Below are 26,911 nucleotides of genomic sequence, written 5' to 3' on the forward strand. Positions count from 1 at the left end.
TAATCAGTAAAATGTAAGTGTTGTTAAGAAACTAATAAACAGATAAAAAAAAAAATGCATGGACCCCCATCATAGACCTGCATGGACACCCACCACCACAGCATGCACACTAGTGACAATCACTTAGCCAAACCAATCTCAACTCAAACAAGCCACAGCTGCCATGCTAATAACAACCATAAAGGGAAATATATCCATGTACATATAGCACACGCAGATAAAATAACACTGCATTTACATCCCCACAGGACCCCCACTCAACGTCACTGGAGAGGAGGTGGAAGCCACATCCAGTCCCCCCCAAAAGAGGCCCACAGTGATGACAGCAGCTCTGCACGCCTGGATCACGACGACCAACCTGGCCCATCAGGGACCTCTGGACAGTCAGTGACCCAGGCACAGTCCCAACCCACCACAGAGCCTCCCCCCTCAGGAAACACCACCACAGCACCCTCCCAGTGGGCCGATCCCTCTGTCTCTAGGACATGTCAATCAGCAGTGTGTCCACCACTACAGGGACCCCAGGCAACCCCACAAACACAGGACGATCAGGGACCTGGTGTCAGTGGCAGTGGGCACACGGTTCAGGGGACAGAGGCACAGGACAATAGGGAAGCTGGGAGCACTGCTGTGTGACACGGGGAGGACAGGCCCAGGGAACCGACTCTCCACAAGGCACTCACCAACATCCTGGGAGCATACCACCATTCCCAGGAGACGATGGGCCAGATACTGGACAAGTTGCAGGAGACCCAGCGGCTGCAGGAGGGACAGTACCTGGGGATCAGGGAGGACCTGAGGGACATCCACACCACCCTGGTCACCATTGCAGGGGTGCTGGCAGACATGGCCAACACCATGAGGGAGGCAGTGGCACACCAACGGGCCCCTGACACTAGCTACACTGAAGAACAGCCCTCCACCTCTGCTGACGCTAGTGGACAGGAGGCCCGACACAAGACAAACCGGCCACCAGCACCCCACCCCCTGTAGAAGGAGAACCCCCCCGCAAACGGTCCCTGCGATCCAAGCAGAAGCCAGAGAACATTGACAAGACCCCCGCCAGGAAATTAGACTCCCCTGATTGTCACCCTTGTGTCCCACTCTGTCACCCTGTACACCTTGAACTGCCATTGCTCCTCTTCCTATGCCCCCTTGGACAACGCACCTGTGATACAAATAGACTGGACTCTACCCTGGACTTTCCTCCATCAGCAACCCAGCCCATTCAATACCCACTCCACTTATTAGCACCGAAATAAACACCCTTGGAACAAAATCAAATATGGAGTCTGTCAATTGTTTGACAAATGTATTAGTTTCACAAATGGTAAAGATTGCAATTTAAATGCACTGTAATATTTACACAGGTATGACATGTAGTGGGCAGCAGTAAACACACGAGGATCCAGAGTGGGGCAAGGAGATCTGAAAATAGAGATGCCAAATGGTAGAGTAAGTAACCATAGAAATAGGGAATTCAGGATGCTACGTTTAATGTCAAACACAAAACTGCAATGAAAGGTGAAGTTACAGTGTCTTACCTGTGTGTCACTGGAAGTACTGTTGAATTAGTGTAGTTCTGTTGTCCACATCTTCTTCCTCTCCCTCCTCTTCGTCACTGTCCACAGGCTCCACCGTTGCCACACAACCATCCTCAGACTCATCCTCCTGCAGAAAAGGCAACTGGCATCTCAAGGCAAGGTTGTGCAACATGCAACATGCAACGATGATCTGGCAGACCTTCTTAGGTGAGTAGTACAGGGATCCACCTGTCAGATGGAGGCACCGGAATCTGGCCTTCAGGAGGCCAAAGGTTTGCTCAATGATCCTCCTTGTTCGCCCATGTGCCTCATTATAATGTTCCTCTTGTCCTGACATTCCTCACTGGGGTCAGTAGCCATGAGAGGTTGGGGTAACCAGAGTCACCAGCAAATATTGAGGGATACCTGTTAGTCACACAGTCACCCTTAGGGCCAAACCCACACCCATATACCTACATCAACTGGGTGGGGACCATGGGCTCACCTATTAGCCACACCCGGTGCCTCTGGAGTTGAGCCATCACATATGGGATGCTGCTATTCCCCAAGATAAAAGCATCATGCACAGAGCTAGGATACTTTGCATTGACATGGGAGATGTACTGGTTCGCCAAACACACCATCTGCACATTCAGAGAGTGGAAGCTTTTTCAATTTCTGAACACTTGTTCATTTCTCCGGGGGGGGGGGGGGTTACAAATGCAATATGTGTACCATCAATGGCACCAATGATGTTGGGGATATGTCCCAGTGCATAGAAGTCAGCCTTCACTGTGGCCAAATACTCCACCCAGTGGAATACAATGTAGCTCTGTATGTGTTTCAGCAGGGCAGACAACACTCTGGTCAGCACGTTTGAGAACATAGGCTGTGACATCCCTGATGCCATGGCCACTTTCGCTTGGAAGGAACCACTTACCAGGAAATGGAGCACTGACAGGACCTGCACTAGAGGGGGGATACCTGTGGGTTGGTGGATAGCTGAGATTAGGTCTGGCTTCAATTGTGCACACAGTTCTTGGATTGTGGCCCTATCAAGTCTGTAGGTGAGGATAATGTGCCTGTCCTCCATTGTCACCAGGTCCACCAGGGGTCTGTACACGGGGATGTCTCCATCTCCTATTCATCCTCAGTGGTTGAACTCAAGGTTAAAAAAACGGTGAGCAGAAGGTCATTTACACACATATTCCGACATTAATATGCAATTTTTTCTTTGCAGAAACAGTATGTGAAGTCATAATTCAGTTGATGTGCCAATACGCTAATTCCGCTGGAGTTGTGCGCCGTTGCGCTTGGCGGTCGAGGACCGCTGCGCAACCCTGCATTGGTTATCATTGGGCCCTATTGGTTCCAGGAGCCAAAGGCGATGTACGCCGGCAGTGACGGTATGTACCGCCGCAGACGTGATCGCCATTTCCTATCTGTTCACTTGATTGCTACCTGAACTTCAACAGGAGAGGACCTACACTGCAAGTGCAGCTGTGACCTGTGTCTGGAAGCGACAATGGCTTGAGTGTCTGGGGAAAGGGCCCCTGCCTTCACTTCAGAGGAGTTGGAGAGACTGGTGGACGGGGTCCTACCACAGTACACTTTACTCTATGGTCCTCCAGACAAACAGGTGAGTACACTGTGAGCATGATGCATGGGCCATGAATGTATGGATTGCTGTGTGTGTAAGCCTTGTGTCGGAGGTGTCGGAGGGCTCGTGGGCAGAGTGATGCATGTATGGTGGGCAATGTATGTGCATAAGGGGATGGGGTGATATGTTGGGCCATGAGTATAACAATCTGGACGGTATGACTAATACCTTTTCTGCTGTATTTTTTCTGCAGGTCAGCACCCATCAGAAAAAGGGTATTTGGTGTGCCATCGCCAAGGAGGTGTGGACCCTGGGGGTCTTTGACAGGCGTAGCACCCACTGCCGTAAACAGTGGGAGAACCCGTGCCGCTGGGCAAGGAAGACGGTGGAGGCCCGCTTGGGCTGGCCTCACAACGAGGAAGGGGTGCCCGTCATGCCCTGACCCCTCTGATGTTTCGCATCCTGGCAGTGGCCTTTCCGGACTTGGATGGACGCTTTAAGGCATCACAGAAGCCACAAGGCGGTGAGTACAGATTCAAAATCATGACTTTTGTGCGCGTTAAGGTATTACCTGGGTGGAGGATGTGGGCTGTTGGTGTCCTTAGGCCAGGGCGAACATGGCAGTGTAGGTTCCATGATGGGCAGGCTCAGATGGACTCCAACCCCAATAATGCTAGTGGGCATCTACTACTGGGCAGGGCCCTGTGGGTTTCAGGTGTGCAGCTAATGGCGTCAGGCATTGTATCCCATGGGATGGTGACTAGCATTGTAACTGGTAGTGCATGGCCTAGTGCATAGGGCTGTTGCCTGTGAGTTGTGTACGCCAACGGTAGTGTTGTTGCTGGCATTGACCAAGTGTATCCTTTGTCTCTCCCCCCCTCTTTGTTTTGTCACCCTGTCCTTGTGTGCATTAGCATTGAGACACAAGAAGAGTGTGTCAGGAGTGATAAAACCCCACACAGACTCCCGTTTGAACTAGAAACTGTAAACACACAAAAGGTGTGGGGTGCTGATAGAGAGAACTGGACTTTTTGGCCCTGTTCAGGAAGTGCTAGTTGGGCGCATATTCTCCAAGCACGGTATGAGTGTGAAGAGTGGCTGTACCTTAGAGGGAGTTCCCTTTATGGAACAAGGCCCCCTCCAGAACCAGTGGAAGAAGCCATCCACTCAGTCCCTCCTTGCCAGGATGAAGCACACTGAGCACAAGGCCCCCTCCAGAACCAGTGGAAAAAGCCATCCACTCAGACCCTCCTTGCCAGGATGAGGTACACTGGGCACAAGGCCCCCTCCAGAACCAGTGGTAGAAAACATCCACTTGAGAGACTGTGGCTTTGCACTCCCCAGGACCAAGCAGTGGGCAAACCACCCACTTGAGAGATGTGGCCTTGCACTCCACAGGACCAAGCAGTGGGCATGGAGCCCCCTCCAGGCCAGTTGTGCCATCTTCCAGCTGAGGTGCCCCCCCATCCCCCATCCTCCTGAGATGCCTGTGTGTTTTCGACCTGATGCCCCTGCAGTGTTCTCTCCGTATTGAGGCAGTAGTCAAGTGTGGCCTTGGCCTATGTGTTTTGGCCCAGTGGGCCACGGACATTTTGGAGTGGGCATTGTCCCTCCTTTTGTATACATTGTACAAACTGTTTATTGCTTTAAGAACCTATTTTTCTACGTTAATTATATTACACTCAATTTAATCAATTCCTTTTGTCCTTGAGTTATTCCTGAGGGTTATGGGGTGTATGTGTAATGTTGTTGCATCTGTTTGTGTGTATGGTGTTGGGGGTTGCGTGTTGCATGTGTGTCACTCTCTTTTTCCTCCCCCCTCCTTTGTGTGCTAGGTGCAGTACTCACCGTGGTCATCTTTGCTGACATTCGTGTTCCTGGTGTATGAGAAGGTACACCAGCATTGAGAAAAAATGCAGCTCGGGCTCCATGGTATTTTGGTTCTTCCTTGAGTGTGGAGAGGTGATTTGTTTCCCTTCAGATATCTGTTTCCGCCATGCTTTTGATGGCGTTGGTACCACCCCGGAAGAGCTGGTGGATAGGCATATTGTAATGCAGTGGGCGGTACATTGTCTTCCGCCTGGCTGTTGGCGGTTACCACTGTGGTGTTTGTTGCTAACGTCGTGACAGTCGGTGTGTTAAAGTGGCTATTTGTGTTGGCGGTTTCCGCCGTGGTCATGATTCCAATTTTTTACCGCCGGTCTGTTGGTGGTGTTACCGCCGCTTTATCACTGACAGCCAGGGTTGTAATGCAGGCCTTTACGTCTTTCCATGCTAACGCAAGGTGGTGAGGATCTTCATAACCATGACTCTTGTCTTTACAATTCTATCTCTTGCACTGTTCATTATCCTAATCATTGCAGCCCATGCGATTTACCACAGATTGCAGATTGTATTAAATAAAAACTATTGAAACATCACTGCATCTTCGTTATTGCCTGTGTTTGGTTGAGACATGATATATCTGTGAGAAAGGGGTAACCTCCGTTTAACCACGACACTCCCTGAGATGTCATGTGTCTGAGTCCATGCGAAACGGCGGCCACTAATCACCTTTAACTGTCTGGGTGTTTGGTGAGGTACTGCTAGTGAGCCAGAGGGGTTGGGTTTACAGTTGCGACTTGTTGTAGAATAGGCATAGTCGCCTACAAACATAAGTACTGTCATCCTTGAACCAGCAGTCTTGCCCAGAGCAAGATTCCAAACTATGACATGGCGCCACCAACTATGGTGTTTAGGCACTAATTTATGGGTATCCCCGACTATCACTGTCTCACAGACGACGGGTACCAGCCACCATTATACGAAGTCGTCCGTGGTCTTTGGGAAATCCTCCTGAGCTGAGCAGGGAACACCTAATTAGGCTGTAGGTTGTTCGAGCTCGCACTCATAAAAGGAATATACTCCCCACTTTCTGTTCCATCTCTTCACCCATTTTTTTCAAAGATGGACATAGACATTCCTGAGAATGCTAGACAAGCATTAACATTACATCTAGTAGTGCATGGCTTCAAAGAAGAGGGCGGTGATGTCACTTTATAGTAGAATCTAATGAGGCTTACCAAACAGAAACATTCTACTCCTGGGTCTCCTTTCCTGAGGAAGACCGCCGGTCAGTCACATTTCACACATATAGAATTGCAAATGTACCTCAACTGTACCAAGTATCCCAGTATCATGAAATACCGCTCAATTATCAGGAGCATCAGAACTGGTTTGAAGGTGCCCTACCACATGTAATACAACGCATGAGGTTAGGTGCCAAAGTCAATGATGGGCCTACGTGGCCTATGTTTGCCACATACACACCTCACCCGGGTATACAAAATTTTCAAGCAGCAGATCTGCAAAACTTATATAATGAAGTAGTAACATTATATAGACCGCTTGTTCAGTTCGTAATGCGGACTTTGAACACAACACCAGCGCGTCCAGCACCTGCTGGATACCAATTGGCTACTGGGATTAATCCACAAACAGTGCATACTATTATGGGTAAAGTACCCACAGAACCAGAGAAAATACCTTATTGGATAGACCAGAAAACAAATCAGCTAGAAGCTGTGTTTCCCCATACGGGACCACAGGAGAAACATGGAATTCTAACAATGTGCTTACCCTTTGGGATGGTTCCCTCCGTGGATGAATGTGCAACATTGGATACAGTCTTTGCTGCAATATATACTACCACACATGGTACCCTGACACTTGCCAATTTACCGGAGGTGTTAGAAATGGGGTTTTTGGTTGGCAGTCAGGTTACCCTCTGTCCAAGCAAGAACCCTCACTCTAGTCAGGGTAAGTCACACACAATCCAAAATTAGCCTGTGCCCACCCTCTGGTAGCTTGGCACGAGCAATCAGGCTTAACTTAGAAGGCAATGTGTAAAGTATTTGTGCAATAAATCATACAATACCACCATATAGCACCACAAACATACACCACACAGTGTTTAGAAAAATATATAATATTTATCAGGATAATTGTAGGTCAAAACGAATAAAGTTGCAATGTCAATTTGTAGAGCTATCACTGAAAGGTGATATAAAGTGTCTTAAGTCTTTAAAAAGCAAACAAAGTCTCTTTCAAGCACAAAGTACCTGGTTTGGAGTGGAAAATCTCCTGAGAGGGACACAGAAGAAGAGATAGGTGGAAAAATGGTGTGTGCGTCGATTTCTCCCCAGCACACACGGACTTGCGTCGTTAATTTTCACACGGGGAAGTCGTGCGTCGTTTTCCGGCGCGCGGACAGTCTCTTTCTGTGGATTGCGGGGATTAGCAGATGTCCCGGGTCTGTGCGTGGATTCTCCTGCTTGTTTTCCGGCTGTGTGTCGTTCTGCGTGGCTGCGCGTCGAAGTTTCACTCTCACGGCAGGCGTCGCGTTGATTTCTCCTCTGGAGGTTGGGCGGCATTGTCCTTGCGAGGCCTTGCGAGGCCGTGCGTCGAAGTTCCGGTCGTCCCGAAGGCGTCGCTCAGCATCGGTGTGCGGCGTTTTTTTCGCTGCGGAACAAGCTGTGCGCCGAAAATTTCAGCGCATGAAGCGTCCAAGTGAAAAAGAGAAGTAATTTTGGTCCTGAGACTTCAGGGAACAGGAGGCAAGCTCTATCCAAGCCCTTGGAGAGCACTTTCACAGCCAGACAATAGTTCAGCAAGGCAGCAGGCCAACAGCAAGGCAGCAGTCCTTTGTAGAAAGCAGACAGGTGAGTCCTTTGAGCAGCCAGGCAGTTCTTCTTGGCAGGTAGGGTCTTAGCTTCTTCAGTGCCCAGACCACAGCAAATGCTTCTCTCTCAATAGCACTCCACCTTTGTTCCCGTGGTAATAGTCTTCTGCTAATAAAGACTACTGGTTGGTCTGAGCTCTCCTCATTCAGCTGTGCCCGAACAGCCCCTATGCCATGCTCTGAAGCGTCTGTCTGAACAATAAATTCCTGGGAGTAGTCAGGGGCCTTGAGCATGGGGGCCGTGCACATGGCTTCCTTCAGAGAATCAAAGGCTTTCTGACAGGCCTCTGTCCAATTCACCAACCTAGGTTGTTTCTCTTGAAGTGAGTTCTGTCAAGGGGGACACAATGGTACCATAGCCCTTGACGAACCTGTGGTAGTATCCAGTGAGGCCCAAAAAGGCTCTCACCTCAGTCTGTGTTCTAGGTGGTTGCCAGGCCTTGATAGTTTCGATCTTGGCCTGGAGCGGCTGCACCCTGCCACCACCTACTAGGTGTCCCAAGTACACCACGGAACCCTGCCCAATCTGGCACTTGCTAGCCTTGATAGTTAGGCCTGACTGTTGCAGGGCCTGAAGCACCTCCTTGAGGTGGAGCAGGTACTCCTCCCAGCTGGAACTGTAGACAGCTATGTCGTCTAGGTAAGCTGCACAGAAAAATTCAGTTATTTTTCTGGGCATGACACAAGAAATTCCAAAACATATTTTTTCAAATTGCCTCCTTCAAAACTAAGAAAAAGTTTGCTAACAGATACAAAACTGATATATTTAGACGCCTTTGTTTCCCGTCTTACCATTGAAGGTTACGATCATTGCAAGAACAATATTGATTTAAAGAGTGTATGGGAGATACAATATTGGCAAATACAGAGTAGGGAAGCCTTGTTCAGAGCATGCCTGATTCCTGTACAAATGATTTTTTTAAATGATACTGTTCAACAGAAGTCCTGCCTCGGGTTAGCAAAAATAAAAGAAATGAACATGCCCAGTATCCCCACACCGGCTAAGTTTATTGATTGGCATTTCTTCCTGAATAACACAGAGGTAGAGCTAGATGCAAAAGCTCAGGCTGGTACCTCTAATTCTTCACTTTCCAGTCCTGGCGGGTGGTTAGTTTGGCGACTAGACACCAATGGATGTCAGGTGTGTTTTTTAAATTCCTCAGGGGGCTTTAAGATTAGAAAAACAGATCCTCGGTTCATCTCTGGTTAACACACAAGGATAGTTACTACATACAGTGTGGGTAAACTGTGTCAACAATGGGTACAGTCTAACACGTTAACAGCAGTTAAAGAACACCTTAACACACTTTCTGATGATATATCCTTGCAGGACTTTCTGTTAGGTCCTAGGAAACAGCACTCTAAAAGATTTGTATATGTTATGTATAATGAGATATGGAAACTTTCTCAGATAGAAGCTGCTGCACATTTAAGGCAGATAGATAAGGAAAACTTAGAAAAGGCTTTGGCGGTTGTCGATAACGGCATGAACACTCTGTCCAACAGAATGTATTCACTCACAAACATAGTGTCGTCTACGATTGATATCATTCAGTCAGACATGTCCCGTTCATACCATGGACAAAGTCAGCTGCTTTCTATTATGCAGCTTGGTTGGACATTACAAACATTGAAAAATGGCCGTGTTCCATGGAGATTCATTAAAGGTAGTGAATTGTTCGCTGCTTTTAATTTATCTGAGGAACAACAGACAACGGCTAAAAGGGAAGCGATTTTCACCATGCTTCATATGGAAAAGTTGGAAAAATTGCCTTTTACCATAGCAGAGAGTCCTTTGACTGTCCAGCTCCTACATGGCATTATGAATCTGCCCATATCCACCTTTCGTTTTTCGAAATGCTTGAAACATCTTGCCGTGGGCAGGTATGAGCATCTGGGCGATAGCTATATTAAGGAAGAGTGGGAGTTGCCTTTTGATTATAAATGTCTGAACGGTGAAAGAGAGGTCTTTCTTAGGGGAAGTGAATGTGAGACTACTGTTAGTCATTCTATGATCTGCAAGCCGGTGTCCCTTCACGGTCACTGCAATGCGGGGGTCACAAACTTGGCCTGTTTTCTGAAGGGTACTCCCGTCTCTTTGATTCGAGCAGCATTTCATGTACTTTCTAATGGCAGCTATGCAGTGCTGAGCGATCAAAGGTGTTACCGTATGCGACCGGTCATTGCCTACACGATTTCGGTCCCTAAGGTCGTTACGTGTTGTGGGCATGTTTTACTCCGCCCCACACAAGAGATAAAGGCATCAGAAATGTGGCCTCACATTGATACTATTAATGTAAATTATGACAAGCTGAGTAGGCTAAAGGAGCGACTGTTTCAAAAACAGGTCGGGTTGACATCCGCTAGAGAGACATATGTTCTCCAGATTGCGAGATCATCAGCCGAGATACAATCCCTATTAACTACCAACTTCCCCAAGTACTTTGGTGAGCTAGTATCCAGAATTTGTAACGCCTTGAGCACTAGTGGGATTGTCCATTTCTTTAAGGCTGTCGGATCTGGATTTGTGTCCGTCTTCCAGACTATCTTCGGAGTCATTCCATCGGCGATCCATTCACTATTTTCAAGTGTGTTTGGAGAATTTTCTGTAATTTTGGCATTATTTGCTGGAATACTACTGCTATTTTTTCTGATTCACAGTGGTTGTTTCTTTACAGCTACACGGAGCGAGGGAGCCACTGCCACCAGCACAACTGTGCCGTGAACGCATGGTTCAGATCTTTAATGTTTCCTTGCTCAAGGAACTAGAGTGGAATTGGTCATTATCATTTCGACAACATCTCTGGTGCATACAGCCTATCTTTCAGTGCGTTTGGTGCTTCTTTGAACATTTGCCAACAGTGTGTCTTGCCGTCTTGCCAGTATCTCCTGTGGACCACGAACTGCTGATGTCCCCGATGAGGGTTCATACACGGTCGTGCCCCATGAGACTAAGGCTGATCCATGAGGCCATCTGTGTTGACAGAGTTGGCTTTTACGTCTACGGACAATGGCACAGATGCAGGTGAACCTGTACATGAGACTACTGCACAGTTTTGCTCTGTGAATCCATCCGCCCAAGTGATCGATCTTACATCAGACGATTTGGCCTCATTTTTTAATGACTTTTTAACAGGTGACTTCGGAACTAGTCTTCAAGATCATGACTATAGTTCCACACCACATTGATTGGAATTTCTTTTTTATTTAACTAATATCCAATTTATGATTTTGCTTTGGCCTGCTGTGCTTGTCATGGTTTACTTTAAGTCTCTTTAGTATGTTTAAAAAAATGTAATTTTAACTATGATTTTATCTTTGGTTTTTATGCTTTGCTTTTAGTCCAGAGCAGTTTTTTTAGCTTTTGGATTCCCTCACCTTCAGTGGCGTCCAGTAATGGCATCACACTTGTTACGGCAATGGGGAGGGTGTAGTGAATCCTAGTTTGTTTTAATGGGATAACAGAAGTTAGCTTAGCCTTTGGCTTGCAGACTCATGCCCCCTTCACCTAGTGACTTTTAACCTACTTAGCTTGCTCTGTCTTAGACCATTTATTTAATTAATTCTTCTAAGATGGCCTTGTTTATAGTTAGGCCCTTTTGTTTAGAGTTATGTTATCAGTGTCACCGCACTAAGGCGTCAACTCATGCGACAAAGACAAACAAACTGCAGGTGCTCACATTAGAACTTACCGTCCCAAGCATGCGGTGTTATCTATTGTTTTGGAACAACCTACGTCAGGGGTCCAGGTAGATCTGTATAAATACATTACACTTTAGACAGATAATCAGAGAGATTCTGACCAGATACCATCGCTGCTATCGATACTGCATGTCACCTTGACACTGACCCGGACCTCGTGTTCCTTCGGAGTCTGAGCACGAGACCTTATTCCAGGGTAAAAAGGGTTGGGGCCTCCTTCCAGGGACATGGCATTGGCAGATTAGGTTTAACATACCCAGCTCTCCTCTAGTTAGAAGGTTAGGCCTATGATGATAGGATACTAGGACATATTATACGCTATATTTCTTTCCATGCGAACGCAAGATGGTGGGGGTCGTCATAATCATGACTCTCGTCTATACAATTCTATCTCTTGCACTGTTCATTAGCCTAATCATTGCAGCCCATGCGATTTACCACAGATTGCAGATTGTATTAAATAAAAACTATTGAAACATCACTGCACATTCGTTATTGCCTGTGTTTGGTTGATACATGATAAATCAGTGAGAAAGGGATAATCTCCGTTTAACCATGACACTCCCTGAGATGTCATACTTCTGAGTCCATGCGTAATGGCTGCCACAAATCACCTTTAACTGTTTGGGTTTTTGGTGAGGTATTGCTAGTGAGCCGGAGGGGTTGGGATTACAGTTGCGACTAGTTGTAGGATAGGCATAGTCACCTACAAACATAAGTACTGTCATCCTTGAACCAGCAGTCTTGCGCAGAGCAAGAGTCTGAATTTCGACAACCTCTGATAGAGCTTATCCACACTGTAGGTGGCGACAATTACTTACGTATGCCTAGAATCCCTCCTGGGGTATAGGCCATCAACCAGGACTCTCCGGCCATCTCTGTCTTGGGCTTTGTTTTTCAATTTGACTCCAGATGCAGCACATCTTATTGCAGTCAGTCTTGTGGCCTCAGTGACAGGTGTCATCTGCAAAGTCCAGGTCGTCGAGTTTCATTCAGGGTATCCACTGGATCCTATTTCTTCTCCCTGCTGTGGATGTCTTCATGATCAAGCCTATGGCCAGCAGGAAAAGAAAAGATGAGAGCAAGCAACCCTGTTGGACTCAGATCCTCACTTCGATGACTCTTGTGAGTTGTCCTCAATGGACTATCTTGCAGGTCATTTTCCCATAAAAGTTCCTGATGATTCTTACAAGTTTATCTGGCACTCCGTAGTGGTGGAGGAGTTTCCAAAAATTCTCTTTTTCCACCCTGCCAAAGAATGCCCTGAGAGACATCACCATACTGTTGGGGGACCTCAATGCTAAGATTGGAGTTGACAACATCTGGTATGAAGACGTCATAGGCAACCGTGGCCTAGGTGACAAGAACTAATATGGTGAAAGGCTCACAGATCTTTGTACACTGAACAGTCTAGTGATACGTGGATGTGTATTCCCACACAAAAGAATGCAGAAGGCAACAAGAATGTCACCAGACCATTCAACAGAGCATCAGATCGACCATGTCTGCATTGCCAAGAAGTTCCAGAGGTCAGTGCAGGATGTGAGATTGCTGGGAGGAAGGGACATGACGTCAGATCATCACCTTGTCATCGCCATTCTGAAGCTAAAGCTAAAGAAAGCATGGATGAAACTGACAAACCAATGCCAGCAATATATTACCACCCTCTTCAAAAATGTACAGAAACAGAGCTAATACTCAGTCTCTCTCAGCAGCAAGTTTCAAGTCCAGCAAGAACCTGAGAATTACAGAGATCCAGTCGAAAATCAGCAGGAGAAGATCAAAGAAAAAGTGACATTAACCTGCCAGAAGGTTTGGGTCTCTAGAAACACTAGCATAAAGAATGGATCTCCACAGAGCCTGACCACAAAATCCAAGAGAGAAAGGAAAAGAAAGCTGCAGTCAAAAGCAGAGAAAGCAAACTCTGGGGCAAGAACAGAAAAACCAACAAGGGAGCAAAGAGTAGCTTAAGAGCAGACAAGCAAAGATTCATTGATGGCCTTGCCACAGAAGCCCAAGACGCAGCAAGTGTTGGAAACCTAAAATAACTCTATGTGATGATGAGAAACCATTTTGGCAGATACATCAAGCTAGTAAGACCTGTTAAAGACCAAGGCCCTCATTATGACATTGGCGAGCAGCCGAGGCTGCCTACCAATGTAATTCTGCCAACCAGCCACACAGGCGGCCTGAATCCCGCTGGCCCTATTATGAGTTCCCGGCTGGGCCGGCAGCCGGAAACAGTGTTTATGCCCACCGGCCCAGCGGGGAACAGGACCTTAACATTGCAGTCATTCGGGCAGTGGAATGCACAATGGGGCTGTGCATGGGGGCCCCTGCAGAGACCCACAGTGTCCCCCACTCCGCCAGCCTTTCCATGGACACGCTGGCTGATAGGGACTCGTAATCCCCATCGTTACCAGCAGCTTGGCAGTGTCGGCAGTTGGACTGTGGTGGCTCCGCCATGGTAATAATGTGGCAGTCAGACCGCGATCATGACCCTGGCAGTCTGCTGATCGCCAGGGTCATAATGACCCCCCAAGTTAGGAAGATAGCCTTGGGTTACCAAGGACAATAACAAAGATGGGTGGAGCACTTTGCAGAATTACTGAACCGGCCCATGCCACAGTCCCCACCAGACATACAGCCAGTGGACAAGGACTTACTTTTCAATCAACTGCAGCAGAGCAACCAAGGAAAATGTATATCAAGTCATCAAACATCTGAGAAATATAAGGGCAGCAATACCTAACAACATTCCTGCGGAGGCACTGAAGGCAGACATTGAAACATCAGTAGACATGCACTACCTCATGTTTGGAAGGATTTTGGAAGAGAAAAGATGCCATCAGACTGGAAGAAGGGATATCTCTCAAGATCCCAGAGAAAGGTGACCTGAGTAAATGATCAAACTACAGATAAATAACTCTTCTATCAATCCCAGGCAAAGTGTTCAACAAACTCATCTTGACCAGAAGAAGGGAATAAGTTGATGCTGAGTTTCAGGACCAGGAAAGTGACTTCCACCAAGATAGATCCTTCACATATGAGATTCCAACACTGTACATCATCATTGAGCAATCAATGGAATGTAACTCCCCCATCTATGTCAATTTCAATGACTATGAGAAGGCACTTGATAGCAAGACAGTTACAGGTCTGTATTTATTACACTAGGGATCTGTGCGATTAGCTAAAGATCCAGGAGTCTTGGAAGGAAATCAATACAATCATACATCAGCAGCAATTGACCTTAGAGCTATTCCATCAGATAGGCACACCATCAAACTATGTACCATTCTCAATCATATCAGTCAAATCCATACCAGTTACATTCTCTTTCAATTTCCAATGTGAAAATTGTGCTGAATTGACTCTCAGGCCGGTTTTCTGCTGGACTGTTTTATTCAGGAAAATCATTTCTTTTGGTACTATACATACTCTAAATAAGGCCTCCTTAGCTTGAATGTGCCAAAATGTTGACATCGCCAAAATGTTTTAATTAATGTTTACTTCCAATCCTCGTAGCCTTGTATAACGAGAGTTTCAGTAAATTGGGTTGAATATATATGTTTGTGATTTGCAATTAGCTTATTTTCAAGTCTTTTTTTGTGAGAAATAAAAAAGCCAATGTGTCTAATATGTCAGCACTTTTGAAATAAGGAATTTTATTTTGAAAATTTGAATGGCTATTTATGGGTGGTACACAGCAGTGTTCCCATTATGCATAATTGTAGATTTCTCATGGGCTACTGTTTGTGTGGTTATGATGATAAAAACTAATGATGAAAACAATACATTTCGTTTTTTAATATCAACGTTCAAATAATGGTCTTCATTATGAAGTGTAGCATCATCCAAAAGATTTGTGAGCATTTTTAACTGCTTTAATGTCCCATCGATTTGTAAAGTTTTCAGGTTTTCCCTGACATGGATTTTGAGACTTCTAAGAGGTGAAAGGAACTCCAGCTGCTGATTCCGACTTTTAAAGCAGCAGGTAAACAAGCTGTGCTTTTAGCTAGACAGACTGAAGGTTTTTGCAAAGGGACCTTTGAAGATGTTTAATGAGACTGCAGCCGCACAGAACTATCTGCGAGAATTAAGCAAGAGGGGACAGGGTGAAGCTACACTAAAGAAGGCATAAGTGTGTGAAATTAGAGATCTTGATTAACCAGGGCACACTAAAGCTTCTAGTTCAACACTGCTGGGGAGAAGTGGGTGTGAATGTGCTGGTCATCCACAATTTGTCCACTGAATTATTTTGAATTTGGAAGTTTAGTTTTCAATGCACGTGTTACCCTCTATAGCCTTTCATAGGATTAGGTTAAATGTTACACTTACACTTATTATTATTTATTAGTTTTTTTTGTTTTCCTTTGCAGCCCAGTGTTATCTTGGGGCTGTGAAAGATGAGTCTAAACTGTGGCATGTCCCTGCAGTTAGTGCTAAGATACATAGACCCTTGTTTATACTTTTTGGTGCAAAACTGCACTAAAGCGGTTTTGCAACAAAAAGTTTAGCACCAGCTTGCACCATTTCTGTGCACCAGCCGGGCACCATATTTATGGAATGGTGCAAGCCAGTGCAAAGGTTAGGCTAGAGTAAAAAAAATTACTTTTGTTGGGTCGGGCTGGCTGTATAGAAGAAGGGGGTTTAGCCCCAAAAAATGACTTTAGGCAGATAGAGTAAAAAAAATGACTCTAACCAGATTAGCGTCATTTTATGATGCTGAACCTACCATGCCACATGACTCCTGCCTCAGAAAAGACAGGAGTCATGCCCACGACCCAAAGGCCAGCACAGGGGACAAGGGTCCCTTGGACATGGCCATTGCACCCATCTATGGCACTTTAAAAAATAAAATGCAATACTTACCTGTACTTTTCTGTACTTACCTGGGATGGGGTCCCCCATCCTCCGCAGTTCTTCTGTTGTGGGTGGGGCTGCCCCTGGGGCCTGGCGAGGACACCTGCGGCTTATTCCAGGGTTTTCCACCATGGAAATAGGCCCACAGGTCCCCTAACGCCTGCCCTGACCCAGGAGTTAAAAAACGGGGCAAAGCAAGCTTTGCACCATTTTTTTTACCCCTCCTCCCTCCTGTGCACCATTTTTGCACTGGAGTACAGATATGGCGTTAAGGTCATGGGATCATTTTTTGCACTGGAACGCCTACCTTGCATCTCATTAAGGCAAGGTAGGTTTCCACTTCCAAAGAAAGACTTTAACTCCATACATTGGGTGCTAGACGGGTCTAGCACCAAAAGTATAAATATGGAGTTAGTTTTGCACCAAATAAGAGTATAAAAATGACGCTAATTCAGTGCAGAGTATAAATATGCCCCCATAGACCTTTCACCTCAATTTCATTTGACTTTTAGCACAGTGCTGTAAGGCACTAACAGTAAAGACACAGAGACACATATGGATGGAAGCACATGTGTGCGTGTAAGGTAACATCTTGTGGAAAGGTATTGACAACCGTGGGAAGTAGGATAAGGGTGAAAATTGTCACATCTCAGGAGAGGCGGGGTGTGTGACAGACCACACTGGGATTCCGTAACACAGGTGCAAGCATCACACCACAAAGGAAAGAAAGGTGGAGTGCACTAGCTTGACAGCACAAAACCTCAGCAGGGGTGAAGGGAAGTGGGGTGTAGGGAAGGTAAGGGGTGGAAGAGCATTGGAGCTTAGTGGAGGAGAGCTGGGAGGGGATCGGGAGGTTGGGTGGCTTGGGAGTGCTGCAGCCTGTAAGGAGATTACATAGCAAGCACAAACAAAGTGGTTTCCTGTAGCAATGCATAATTTATTTTTGATTATACATGATTTTGGGGGTCTTAAAACTCATTAATTAGATTGGGTCTCATAAGTTGATTATTTTTCAGACAGGCTATACTTAGCTACAAACCTGTGTCAATTTTTATAGTTAGGATCATTTCCTTGAATATTAACAGGGTGATGAATTAAAAAATCAGAGAGCAGTTATAGACTGGCTGGCTGAACAAAAGGAGACCCTTGTCTTGCCGCAAGAGACATATGTTAAGAATTCAAAGCTAAACTCGATCAGCTGGGACCCCCCTTTAGCTAAGAGGGCACTCCTCTGCATCAGCAGCTCTGAAGGGGTGGCAAGTTCTGCCAGCAAAAAGTTTTTGGACATCATAGTTAAATCGCCTTTGACCACTTACGGAGATAGGTCATATTGGAAATTCAGAAGAACCATTTTATTTCATTGTTAGCCTCATTTTATGGTTCAGTCTTGGATGACCCCCCAGACGGTATATAAACTAACCTTTCAGTTATTGGGCTTTTAAAAAACATAATAATCGGCTGGGAGTTTAATTTCATACTATCAACTGAACTAGAATTAAGTAAACGATCCAGCTTGTAATGCAAGCCCAGGAGTGCTAGAGAAATTGCTAAACTTAAGAAGGAACACAACTTGTTAGATACTTGGTGAACTGCTAACATGCACTGCAGGAGGGATACTTTCAATTCCTCCCTGCACCAATCAGCTCCAGAGTTGTTGTTTTTTAAATTCTCAATTGAAAAATCGAATTGTTCTAGTTTTAATTATCCCTAATTCTTTCTCTAACCATGCCACTATTTCTTTGAATGTTATTCTTCCACCTACTTGTGTTTTTACTTCAGTTGGTCCTTAAATAGAGATCTAGATGGTCCTTCCTCACCAGCAGAACCGAGAGAGACCGCCTCCCTCCTTTCCGGTCTGAAGCCACCAAGACCATATGCGGCGTACCCCAAGGATCTTCCCTCAGTCCGACCCTCTTCAATGTCTACATGGCACCACTCGCCAACATCATCCGATCTCACAACCTCAACATCGTCTCATACGCCGACAACACTCAGCTGAATGTTATTCTTCCACCTACTTGTGTTTTTACTTCAGTTGGTCCTTAAATAGAGATCTAGATGGTCCTTCCTCACCGGCAGAACCCAGAGAGACCGCCTCCCTCCTTTCCGGTCTGAAGCCACCAAAACCATATGCGGCGTACCCCAAGGATCTTCCCTCAGCCCGACCCTCTTCATTGTCTACATGGCACCACTCGCCAACATCATCCGATCTCACAACCTCAACATCGTCTCATACGCCGACAACACTCAGCTGATCCTCTCCCTCACCAAGGACCCCGCCATCGCCAAAACCAACCTCCACGGAGGAATGAAGGCTGTCTCCAACTGGATGGAGAACTGTTGCCTAAAACTGAACTCGGACAAGACAGAGGTCCTCATCCTCGTCCCCACCCCCTCTGCCTGGGACAACTCCTGGTGGCCGACCACACTGGGAGAAGCACCAACATCCACCAACCACGCACGCAACCTGGGTTTCATCCTAAACTCATCGCTCTCCATGACCCAACAAGTCAACGCTGTCTCATCCTCCTGCTCCTCATCCTCCTGCTTTAACACCCTCCACATGCTCCACAAGATCTACAGGTGGATCCCCACCGAAACCAGAAGGACAGTCACCCAGGCCCTTGTCATCAGCAGACTGGACTACAACAACGCTCTCTACGCGGGAACCACGGGCAATCTCCAGAAAAGACTGCAACGCATACAGAACACCTCCGCAAGCCTCATCCTCGACATCCCCCACTGCAGCCACATCACAGCCCACCTGATAGACCTACACTGGCTCCCCCTCAACAAGAGGATCACCTTCAAGTTCCTCAACCCGCCCACAAAGCACTCCACAATGCCGGACCAGCATACCTCAATGAACGACTCACCTTCTACACCCGAACCGACAGCTATGCTCCGCGACCTCGCCCTCGCCACCGTTCCACGCATCCACAGGACAACAACCGGCGGCAGATCATTCTCTTACCTCGCCGCGAAGACCTGGAACACCCTCCCCATCCACCTACGGCAGACCAAGGACCTGCTGACCTTCAGGAGACACCTCAAGACCTGGCTGTTCAAACAGTAGCAGCTCACCCTCCCCCTTCAAGCACCTTGAGACCCTCGCGGGTGAGTAGCATGCTCTACAAATGTATTGATTGAATATCTGCCTACATAGGAAAAAAGAGATCCTCCCAAATAGTGAACATCTGGGAAGCAACTCCAGGAACGGAGATAATTGCCCTCCAATTCAATGTGAATAGACTGGGGAAAATTAAATAAGGCTTTAGCTGACGCTTTTTCATTTGATGAACTTAAGTTTTCTCAAGCATATCACATGCAGCATTATTAATAAATATGCAAATGTCAGGAAGTGATCCTGATTGTGCTGACAATTCAAAAGTAGACAAGAATTAGTACTAGGAGCCCCCAGAAACAACCTTAGTAGTGTGTGGTCTGGGAGAAACGTACTTCACTCCTTGCAAAGACCATGGTAAGTCTGTTGGCTACTGACGTGTTTTTTCACTTCTGTGACTTTTTCAAGGCTGTAAAAAGGACATAAAAATTTCACACTGTAATCTTACACCGATGACAGGGATACATTTGTTAAAAAAACAGCTCTGTCAATACAACAAAAAGATGGTGAATACCTATGTAAGGGCAAAGACAAATATGGTGATTGATACAAAAAGCCCATTCCAAGCCCAGGTAGTATTGCCAGAACTGGCCCTGGACCCAAGAGATCTTGTTGGGGGGGGGAAGGGTCAGTCCCCATGTAAGTTGGCCACCCTCCCTGTTGGGTCATTGTTTTATTTTTTTTAAATAATGTTTTCCCCTCCGGGGGGGACAATCGTGTCCCTTCAAGGGATTAAAAAAACAAAAAAGTGGTGGAGTCAGTCATCCTGACATGGACTGACCCCACCAAGGGGCAAGGGTGCATAATTTTTTTTTACACATGTGGCTTCCCTTGGGGTCACAATCAGCCCCTGGGAAACAACACATGTACAAAACAAATTTGATATACAGAGCGAGAAAAAGACTGACTCTCTCTCTCTCTCTATATATATATATATGTTATATATATATATATATATATATATATATATATATATATATATATATGGAGAAATCTCTCTTTCTCAATCTCTCTCTCTCTCTGTATATATATATATATATATATATATATATATATATATACATATAGATATATCACTTTGTATTATATATATGTGTGGTTTTCCGGGAGCTGCGATCAGCCCCTGGGAAACAATACAAAGTGATATATATACATATATATATATATATATATATATATATATATATATATATATATATATAGAGAGAGAGAGAGAGAGAGAGGGACATGGACTCTTTCTTTCTATACATATATATAGCGAGAGGGGTATCTCTATAAGAGATATATAGCTATATATATCTATGTAGATATGTATCTTTCAGGCAGCAATACAAATGTCAAGATAACTCTTGTCATTATGTTCCTGCTAGAGAAAGTTATCAGACTTTTGTCCAATGGCAGTTTTTACAACATAAAGTAGTGCAGAAGGTTTAAATGCCTGCTGCAAAGATTCGATCTGTATTTAATGTGAATAGCTGAGTGGATTAGTAAAGTTAGCCGTTACCTGCACTTTAAAACAAATGAAATGTATGTGCAAGGTGGGCTATGGACAGATGAAGGGCACTTTTGCTGGGTGGTAGTGAGGGAATCCAAGAAGGAGGTCATGGGAGGGGGAGAACAAAATGATTGTTGCACTGGGTGTAACCAGTGCAAAAGGCTGTGATGATGGGTATGTTGCAAGGTGAAGTAATAGTGTGTCTTTTTTTCAGTGTCTTCAGAGAACCTGGTGATTGAGGAAAGAAGCGAAGTTAAGGTGACTGACATTTACTGTTGCACACATCACACACACATGCACCAGCACGTTTGTGACCATATCTGCTTTTCACGTAGGCTAGCTTTGTAGAGGGACAGTTTAGCCAGTAGCAGAGATGGTGTCTTGTTGGATGACTGAGACAGCAGATACTGAGACACAGAGGCGACTCCTCCGCTATGGTGGAGGAGCGTCGCCCCCCCAGCAGCAATGGCTGCAAACCTTTAACAAAGAAACAATAATAAACTATGGCCCAGATTTATAATTGCTTTGCGCTGAATTACATAATTTATTTTGACGCTAATTCAGCGCAAACTTAACTCCATATTTATACTTTGGCGCTAGACCTGTCTAGAGTAAAAATATTGGAGTTAACATAATTTTTTGGATGAGTGAAACCACCTTGGTCAATGAGATGCAAGGTAGGCACAAGGTAGGCCTTCCTGTCCAAAAAATAACTCTTAGTCCCTAGTGCCATATTTATCCATCTGGGTAAAAATGACGCACGGGTTGGAGGCGGAACAAAAAAATTATGTTAACTCCGATTTGCGTTAAATTGTAATGCCTTGGTCAGACCAGGCGTTAAAATGAGGCCACACATCACTACTTAAGGAAAACACACAAAAGCAACATTACCAACCCACAGGACAAAATGGAAGTGCTACTGCTCCAGCTCAGGAGATGATGCAGAGGACAGCAACAACAACAGCAACCACCACAATGGGGCCTACAAAGGCAATGCAGAAGGCAGGAGAGAACAAGACATTATAAGGACATACAGACTCAACCAGCAAGCCAAACTAAACCTGCTGCACCACATTGAGCCACAGATCACAGCCAGCCTGCAGACCCCACATGATATACCACCTGTGACAAAGCTGCTAGCTGGACTGCACATGCTGGCAAGTGTCTCGTTTCAAACAATGGGTGCCATGGTTGCTGGTGTGTCACAGCCGTCATTCTTGGTGTTCCTGCCAAAGGTGTTAGACGCACGTATCTCTCAGACACCCCACCACATCAGCTTCCCCAACACCCAGCAAATGCAGCAGGAGATGAAACAACGGGTTCTACCAATTTGATGGCTTTCCCCCATGGGCTCAGTGCAATTGACTGCACCCATGTCCGACTTGTTTCACCTGTAGCAACAGAGAATTTAGACCAAAATCGCTAACACATGCATTCCATAAATGTGCAGGCCATAGTGGACCACCGGGGACTATTCACAAACAGTTTGGCCAAGTAGCCTGGGAGTGTCCATGGCACCTACATATTCAGCCACAGCAGGATCAACGAACACTTACAGGATGGACAATATGTAATTGGCCTATTGTGGGTAAGTCAACAAACCTAGCAATCTACACACAACACACCAAGCCTGTAGCACACACAAGGCATACACAACTCCAAAAACGCATGGCCAGGGTAACATAGATGTGTAGGTAACAACACGTATGCACCATGCTGCAGTACAGCACAATCAGTGCACACCACAAACACATACACCCCTATATATGTCACACACCCACAACTTGACAGGCAAACCAGGTGAAGGACAGGTGCAGATATGTACCCTTTGCAAACAGATGATGTACACAAACCACTACAAGTGCCCACAGGTTGCCTACTACACTCCACACACACAGTTAACCAAACAAAGAATAGCACAGCAATGTCAAGTGGCACATTTGCTAAGTAGCTGAGCTCCATCCCATAGCCTGCACTGTGCATGTGTGGACAGTATAAATGCTGATTCATATTTTGGAAGATAGGAGAGACACTGGTTGATCATCCTGAAACAATGTGATACACACCCTTGGACACCTGATGGCTGGCACAAACATCAGCTGTCACTCAGGATCACTAAGAGACCTATGTAGGAGCCCCCAGTACCATTGTCATGGCCTGCACTGTATGTACAAGTTTGCCGATGACCATTCTTTTGTGACTAGAAGCCACATTGTAAATCGGCCACCCTCCCACGCAGCACTTAGGTGGTCATTCCAACCTTGGCGGTAAAAGCCGCTTACCGCTGTCAGAAGACCGCCAACATACCACCGCGGCTGCGGTAAACCGCCACGGTCATTCGGACCCACAACACGCAAACCGCCAAAATACAGACATCCACAAAAGTCCGACCACACCAAAGGGCAGCGGGAAACTGGCGATGACCAAACCTCCACCGTCACGCCAACAGAAATACGCCCACACTATCACGACACACGAATCCACGCAGCGGTCTTTCAACCGTGGTATTCTATTGGCGGTACACACCGCTGCGCTCAAAATACACACACACTTACAAAACACAGCCACATTGGACAATTCGAAACACACACACCTGATACACATACACACACCACTCCCAAACACCCAATTAAATATAAAACACACACCCACATCACCCACAAACCTCCATTCCTACAGAATCGGGACCACGCACAGAGAAATAGAGATCCGAGCACCCAGACGCGCATTTTTCATTCACCCAGCAATATTACCACGCACTTCACACAACACACCAATACACATCACCACACTTAGCACCACACAATCCACCCCACACATCACCCACACCACCCCATGGCACCGCAAAGACACCCCAGGTTTTCTGAGGATGAACTCAGGGTCATGGTGGAGGAAATTGTACGGGTAGAGCCACAGCTCTTCGGGTCACAGGTGCAGCACACCACCATTGCCAGGAAGATGGAGCTATGGAGCAGAATAGTCGATAGGGTCAACGCTGTGGGACAGCACCCAAGAAATAGGGACGACATCAGGAAGAGGTGGAACGACCTACGGGGGAAGGTGCCTTCAATGGTATCCAGGCACAACATCGCGGTGTAGCGGACTGGCGGCGGACCCCTGCCTCCTCCCCCAGAATTTATAACATGGGAGGAGCAGGTCTTGGCGATCCTGCATCCTGAGGGCCTCGCAGGAGTATCTGGAGGAATGGACTCTGGTAAGTCTCATCTTCACTACTTCATCCCCCCCACCCCACCAGCATGCCAACTCATACCCCCACCCTCACCCTCACCCCATCACACCTACTCCTTGCAAATGTATCACCATCACAACCCACCCATCCCAACCCCAAGCCCTGCATGCGACCACAAAGCATGGACACCCATCACCAAAGCATGCCCACTGCACACACCCATCCCCCCTCAAACCACCGTCACAAAAGCCCCCACACGGGAATGCCAGCACTAGGGTACACGGGCACCCACCCATTGCACGCTATGGCACACACAGATGCAATAACCATCCTTTTATACCCCTGCAGGACCCAAACGCCACTTCACCGCGCAGGAGGGTCCACAAATGTCCACTCCACCCCCAGAAGAGGCCCACAGTGATGACAGCACCTTTGTGGACCGGGATCTAGCTGACCAGCCCATCGGGGACCTCGGGACAGTTGGTTCCCCTCAGACAGCCACAGGCCACAGCAGACCTTCCCCCCTCTGGGAACACCAGCACAGCACCCACCCAGCGGGCCCATCCCTCTGTCCCCAGGACACGTCAATCAGCGGTGTGTCCACCACTACAGGGCACCCAGGTTAACCCACCACCCCAACAACAACAGGGATCTGGGGGCAGTGGTAGTGGGCACACGGTCCAGGGGACAGAGGCCCAGGGAAACAGGGGAACTGGGAGGGCTGCTGTGCGACAGGGGGGGGACAGGCCCAGGGAACCCACTCTCCACGAGGCCCTCTCCTCCATCATGGGAGCCTACCATCATTCCCAGGAGACGATGGCGACGGTCCTGGCCAGGTTTCAGGAGATCCAGCTCCTGCAGGAGGAACAGTATTTGGGGTTCAGGGAGGAACTACGAACCATCAGTTCTGCCCTGGGCACCATTGTAGGGGCTCTGAATCAGGTAGTCACCACATTGCGGGACACTGTGGCACCACAAAGGGCCCCTGACACTAGCATGGACCAAAAACTGCCTACCACCTCTGCCGGCGCTAGTGGACAGGAGGCCCCGCCACAGGACCAACAGGCCACCAGCACCCCACCCCCTGCAGAAGGAGAACCACCCCGCAAGCGGGCCCTGAGATCCAGGAAGAAGACAGAGTAAGATGCCAAGACCCCTGCCAGGAAAGGATACCTCCCTGATTGTCATCCCACTGTCCCACATTGTCACCCTGTCCATCCTTAAACTGCCCCTGCTCCACTTTCCAAAGGCATTTGGACAATGCACCTGTGATACAAATAGTCTGGACTCTGCCATGGACAATCCTCCACCATCACCCCTCACCGATTTGCAACCACCCACCAATATAGAGCACTGTAATAAACACAGTTATTGCACAAAACAATCAGGAGTCTGGCTATTATTTCGTACAAATGTATTAGACATTACCGTGCCAAAATGCTTATTTACATTGTGATGCCAACATACCACTGTCACACAGCTGTAGTCCATGGGGAAACAAAGCAGATGTCACGCAGTGGGGCCCACATCTCTGAAATCGGAAGGGAAAGTCACAACTCAGTTACCATACACTGGGGGAAAAGGACAGACAGTAGAGAGGTAGTAGTGTTTAAGTATATGTAATATGCCGGTGTGGATTCTTACTTGTGTGTCATTGAAAATACTGCTGTATTACTGTGTTCCTGTTGTCTATGTCGTCCTCTTCGGCTTCCTCGTCTTCACTCTCCACAGGCTCCACAGCTGCTACAACACCACCATCTGGACCATCCTCCTGCAGAAAAGGCACCTGGCGTCGCAAAGCCAGGTTGTGAAGCATACAGCAGGTCACGATGATCTGGCACACCTTCTTTGGTGAGTACAATAGGGATCAACCTGTCATATGGAGGCAGGGGAACCTGGCCCTCAGGAGGCCGAAGGTTTGCTCGATCACCCTCCTAGTTCGCCCATGGGCCTCATTGTACCGTTCCTCTGCCCTTGTCCTGGGATTCCTCACTGGGGTCAGTAGCCATGACAGGTTGGGGTAACCAGAGTCACCAATTAGCCACACACGGTGCCTCTGGAGTTGACCCATCACGTAAGGGATGCTGCTATTCCACATGATGTACGTGTCATGCACTGAGCCAGGGAACTTGGCATTAACATGGGAGATGTACTGGTCTGCCAAACACACCATCTGTACATTCATCGAATGATAACTCTTCCTGTTTCTGTACACCTGTTCACTCCTGCTGGGGGTACCAAAGTTACATGTGTCCCATCAATGGCACCTATGATGTTGGGGATATGTCCAAGGGCATAGAAATCACCCTTCACTGTAGGCAAATCCCCCACCTCAGGGAAAACAATGTAGCTCCGCATGTGTTTCAGCAGGGCAGACAACACTCTGGACAACACCTTGGAAAACATAGGCTGGGACATCCCTGATGATATGGCCACTGTTGTTTGAAATGACCCACTTGTAAAGAAATGGAGCACTGACAGCACCTGCACTAGAGGGGGGATCCCTGTGGGTTGGCAGATTGGTGACATCAGGTCTGGCTCCAGCTGGGCACACAGTTCATGAATAGTGGCTCGGTCAAGCCTGTATGTCAGTATGACATGTCTTTCCTCCATTGTTGACAGGTCCACCAGCGGTCCGTACACGGGAAGATTCCTCCATCTCCTTGCATGTCCCAGTGGACGGTGCCTATG

This window comes from Pleurodeles waltl, chromosome 2_2, assembly GCF_031143425.1.
Source record: "Pleurodeles waltl isolate 20211129_DDA chromosome 2_2, aPleWal1.hap1.20221129, whole genome shotgun sequence".
NCBI classification, from domain to species: Eukaryota; Metazoa; Chordata; class Amphibia; order Caudata; family Salamandridae; genus Pleurodeles; species Pleurodeles waltl.